Here is a 6476-nt window from a genome sequence, read left to right on the forward strand (position 1 = left end):
TCTATAGTCTTGACTATAGATCAGTCTATAGTCTTGACTATAGATCAGTCTATAGGCTTGACTATAGATCAGGCTTGACTATAGATCAGTCTATAGGCTTGACTATAGATCAGTCTGTAGTCTTGACTATAGATCAGTCTATAGTCTTGACTATAGATCAGTCTATAGTCTTGACTATAGATCAGTCTATAGTCTTGACTATAAATCAGCCTAAAGTCTTGATTATAGATCAGTCTAAAGTCTTGATTATAGATCAGTCTAAAGTCTTGATTATAGATCAGTCTAAAGTCTTGATTATAGATCAGTCTAAAGTCTTGATTATAGATCAGTCTATAGTCTTTTCTACAGATCAGTTTATAGTCCTGACAACAGATCGGTCTATAGTCCTGACTACAGATCAGTCTATAGTCTTGACTATAGATCAGTCTATAGTCTTGACTATAGATCAGTCTATAGTGTTGACTATAGATCAGTCTGTAGTCTTGACTATAGATCAGTCTATAGTCTAGACTATAGATCAGTCTATAGTCTTGACTATAGACTGATCTATAGTCTTGACTATAGATTAGTCTATAGTCTTGACTATAGACTGATCTATAGTCTTGACTATAGATTAGTCTATAGTCTTGACTATAGATTAGTCTATAGTCTTGACTATAAATCAGTCTAAAGTCTTGATTATAGATCAGTCTATAGTCTTTTCTACAGATAAGTTTATAGTCCTGACAACAGATCGGTCTATAGTCCTGACTACAGATCAATCTATAGTCTTGACTATAGATCAGTCTATAGTCTTGACTATAGATCAGTCTATGGTCTTGACTATAGATCAGTCTATAGTCTTGACTATAGATCAGTCTAAAGTCTTGACTACAGATCAGTCTATAGTCTTGACTATAGATCAGTCTACAGTCTTGACTACAGATCAGTCTATAGTCTTGACTATAGATCAGTCTACAGTCTTGACTATAGATTAGTCTATAGTTTGACTATAGATTAGTCTATAGTCTTGACTATAGATTAGTCTATAGTCTTGACTATAGATTAGTCTATAGTATGGACTATAGAATAGTCTATAGTCTTGACTATAGATTAGTCTATAGTCTTGTTTATATACCAGTCTATAGTCTTGACTATATATCAGTCTACAGTCTTGTTTATAGAGTAGTCTATAGCCCTGACTACAGATCAGTCAATAGTCTTGACTATGGATAAGTATATAGTCTTGACTATAGATTCTATAGAGAAGACTATGGACTGATCTATATAATCATGACTATTGTTTAGTCTATAGTCTTAATCACAGACGGATCTAGGTATATTGGATACTATTGTCTGATCTATAACCATCACTGTATCGTCCCTCAAAACTAGTCTCATGAAAAAATAAGCGAATTATGATAATGTCGTTAAATATCTCGCCAGTTAATTTTCCTGATGCATTTTAGAGCCATTGCTAAAAACTTCAAATATCTACATCCGATTTCATTTTGAGTAAACATTTTTTTCTTTTAATATAAGTTTCTTGTATATTTTCTATTTGTTTCTAATCGCCTTAAAGTCTCGTCACAACTAAAAACAAATATTTTCAAGTGTTCATCTCTGTCCGTCTGAACGCATCATAATAACATCCTGTCTATGTCGTTACATTTCTATTACAACAAACTTTTAACGTTTATTATAACTTGTACAATTGATGGCAATTGCCATAAGTTGAATTTGATTTTGTCATGAAATTGTGAAATCTTTAGAGATGTACTTCAGTAAAGTCCTGCCTGCTTATCATGGTGGTCATAAAATTCAATACTCCTCCAATATACCTCATTCTAGTGGTTTGTCTATACTGTTTTATATTAGTTGTTTTTCATTCATTTTCTAAATTATTTGTTGTGGTTTGGTGCATTTTTTTGCTTTTCTGTTCCTGTCTATAAAAAGTTTTGTTTGTTCGTTTATTTCTCTCTCTTTCTCTGTGTGTGTGTACTTATATTGTTATCCTTAATGGTTCTGGGCATAAATCGTCATGTTAAACATAGAATAGAAGCCACATAAAAATCATTGCCAGCATCATCATTATTTTTATTATGTTAGTTGGTGGGTGCTGATGCTGCTGTTGCTGTTGGTGCTAAAAGTATTAGAAAAGTCTATCAGATAAAGTCAAATAGCTCTTAAAAATGCGTAAAAAATATACACATTTTTACTACTTTTACTGTGTGCAGAGGAATATTGCCATCATCATCACCATCTTACTGGTTCACATAGAATACATTCGTATTTTAGAAGAAAGAAACAAAAATCCCATAAGTAACCATTTTGTTTGATTTTTATGGAAGTAATTGTGAATATAAATACACAAACAATTTTATGCAGCTGAAGAAGTCAAAGGATATAAATAATATACATAAATAAGTATATAAATGGATGGATAACTGTAAATGGACATTATTTATCTTTTAGAGTAATAAAATCTGATTTTACTTTCAACATACAAATATACTTAACGTTTCAGCGGGAATTGTTAATAAAAAAAGAGATTTATGTTCTGGTATTTAATGCAAGTGGAAAAATCTTAAGGATTTAAAGACGATCATAGAATCCTTTATGCGACTGGTCTGGAGTAAAGACTTATTTATGCTAAAGACTGATAAATAGTTAAGACTATAGACTGTCAGGACAATAGACTGTTCTACAGCAGGACATAAAGACTGATCTACAGCAGTACAATAGACTGATGTGTAGTTAACACAATTGACTGATCTAATTATAAAACTATTGTTTGATAAAAAGACGACTCTATAGACTGATCTGTAGTAAAAACTATAGACTGATCTGTAGTGAAGACTATAGACTGATCTATAGTCAAGACTATACATTGATCTACAGTCAAGACTATACAATGATCCACAGTCAAGACTATAGACACGACTATAGATTAATCTACAATAACGACTATAGATTGATCTACAGTCAAGACTGTAGACTGATCTACAGTGAAGACAATAGACGGATCTATAGTCTAAACTAAAGACTGATGTATAGTCAAGACAATAGACTGGTCTATAGTCAAGACTATAGACTGTTCAATAGTCAAAATTATAGACTGATCTATAGTGAAGACTATACACTGATCTATAGTGAAGACTATAGACTAATCTATAGTCAAGATTATAGACTAATCTATAGTTAAGACTATAGACTAATCTATAGTCAAGACTATATACTAATCTATAGTCAAGACTATAGACTAATCTATAGTCAAGACTATAGACTAATTTATAGCCAAGATTATTGATTAATCTATAGTCAAGACTATAGACTAATATATAGTTAAGACTATAGACTAATCTATAGTCAAGACTATTGACTAATCTATAGTCAAGACTATAGACTACTCTTTAGTCAAGACTATAGACTATTCTATAGTCAAGACTATAGACTATTTTATAGTCAAGACTATAGACTATTCTATAGTCAAGACTATAGACTATTCTATAGTCAAGACTATAGACTATTCTATAGTCAAGACTATAGACTATTCTATAGTCAAGACTATAGACTATTCTATAGTCAAGACGTTAGATTACTCTATAGTAAAGAATAAAGACTGGTCTATAGTCAAGACCATAGACTGATCAATTGTCAAGACTATATACTGTTCAATAGTCAAGACTATATACTGATCAATTGTCAAGACTATATACTGTTCAATAGTCAAGACTATAGACTGATCTATAGTCAAGACTATAGACTGTTCTATAGTCAAGACTATAGACTGTTCTATAGTCAAGACTATAGACTGTTCTATAGTCAAGACTATAGACTGTTCTATAGTCAAGACTATAGACTATTCTATAGTCAGGACTATAGACTGTTCTATAGTCAAGACTATAGACTGTTCTATAGTCAAGACTATAGACTGTTCTATAGTCAAGACTATAGACTGTTCTATAGTCAAGACTATAGACTGTTCTATAGTCAAGACTATAGACCGTTCTATAGTCAAGACTATAGACCGTTCTATAGTCAAGACTATAGACTGTTCTATAGTCAAGACTATAGACTGTTCTATAGTCACGACTATAGACTGTTCTATAGTCACGACTATAGACTGTTCTATAGTCACGACTATAGACTGTTCTATAGTCACGACTATAGACTGTTCTATAGTCACGACTATAGACTGTTCTATAGTCACGACTATAGACTGTTCTATAGTCAACACTATAGACTGTTCTATAGTCACGACTATAGACTGTTCTATAGTCACGACTATAGACTGTTCTATAGTCAACACTATAGACTGTTCTATAGTCACGACTATAGACTGTTCTATAGTCAAGACTATAGACTGTTCTATAGTCAAGACTAGAGACTGTTCTATAGTCAAGACTATAGACTGTTCTATAGTCAAGACTATAGACTGTTCTATAGTCAAGACTATAGACTGTTCTATAGTCAAGACTATAGACTGTTCTATAGTCAAGACTTTAGATTGATCTATATTCAAGACTATACACTGATCTATATTCAAGACTAGAGAAAGATTTATATTTACAGCTTCAGACCGATCTATAGTCAAGATTCAAGACTATAGACTGATCGTTAGTCAACACCATAGTTTGATCAAGTCCATAGACTGATTTATAGTTAATCCATAAATTGAACAACAGTCAAAACTTTAGACTGATCTTTGCAAGACTTTAGTCGTCTAAGTCGTACGCTATCTACCAAATAATTGAACATTTGTTTAAATTTTATTTTTTACATATAATTTGCTATTAATTCTCCTTAAAGATATTTAGTATAATTATCCGTTTTATTGTCAATCATTAATATTTATCTGTAACCGGAAACTGTCTACGGATGTAGTTTGATAACATTTACATTTCCTCAGTCATCTATTCACACGTGTCTTTCAGACATTTTCACAACTCCATTGTTGTATTGTTTTTTTGCTCGTATTGTTTTGTTGGGTGACTTTATCACATTTTCAGCCTCATTTAATGTTCGCACATAAATGACACCCTAGGCAGCGGAAATACCGGATATGGCTACAAATTAAATATATAATTCTCATTGTTGCTCAACGTTTATTTCCTTCTTATTTCCTAAATATTTTTCGCATATAGGTTTTATGTTTGCATTGTTCAAAATTGTTAAGTTTGAAACACGAAACACGGTACATGATTAGAGTTGGTCATACAGTCCCCAGCCATCGCATTTATCAGCGTAAAACAATCTCTAATGAAAATAACAATAACAAGAACAATGTGAAAATATTATAGGAGTAGAACATAAAGTAACATATTCTATGTATGTGTGAATGTAGTATGCGGCGTCTGTTACACATGTCCTTTTGAGTGTTAATTATTGAGGTTTGCAGGAGTACAAGAGATAGAATCAGCAATTTACCACCTCCCTTTTTATATTAGATGCTATTGATGCTACAACGCGTCTGTGGCAAATATTGCACTGAAATATCAATAGTTTATCCACTGACCAACATGTTTAATTATATGGGGATTCCAGTGTGTTTGCATCGCTTCATAAAGGCCTATTAAGCTTTAATAGGCTTTTTGCAAGAGAAATCTAAAATCAAGTGCAACTAATAATAATATAATTACAAAGTTAACTAAAAGTGAATCATAACCAAATTATTAATACTGAATACTGTGTTGCTAACCTCAAGTTATACTGTTATAAATTATTAAAATATTTATAATCATTCTTATAATTCATAAGATTATTTCTTGATAACTTTATTTATTTTTGAGATTTCAACCTGTCACTAGTTAGCTTATTAATTATGTTCTCTAATATTATTATTATCAACTAAATACTAGGCATTGTGTGTGGGTCACCTGATAAAAGTTCACATTCTTCTTGTCAACTGGTCTAAAAATGATTTATCGGCTTACAAGTTATTAACATGTTTTTAGTTGTTTATTTAGTTTTTTCAAATTTCATCTTATCTTAAGAACATTTTCTAGTTAACGAGTTATAAAAACAAAAAATTTAAAATTTTAACAAAATTCTAGGAATTGTTTTGGTCGCCTGATATATATCAAAATTCTAAAAATGATTTAACGACTTAGGTATTATTAACATATCATTAGTTAATTTTTAATACTTTCACTTATCTTAAAGTACTTTTTTTTAGTTAACGAGTTATAAACACCTAAAATTCTATTTTAACTAAATACTGTCACTGATAACACTTTCTTTTGTCAACAAGTCTACATATAATTTATTGGTTTACGAGTTATTATTATAAATTAATTAAAAAATTTCCACTTATCTTAGAAACCCTCGTTCTAGTTAACGAGATATAAATAAAAAAATATTTACTTTAACTACAATTCTAAAAATAATTTTGGTCACATGATAAAAGTTTACTTTATAATATTATCAGGTCTAGAAATGTTCTATTGGTTAACGAGTTATTAGTTCATGAAATTTTAATTTACCATAAACAAGTT

This window comes from Lucilia cuprina, chromosome 6 (assembly GCF_022045245.1).
Source record: "Lucilia cuprina isolate Lc7/37 chromosome 6, ASM2204524v1, whole genome shotgun sequence".
NCBI lineage: Eukaryota > Metazoa > Arthropoda > Insecta > Diptera > Calliphoridae > Lucilia > Lucilia cuprina.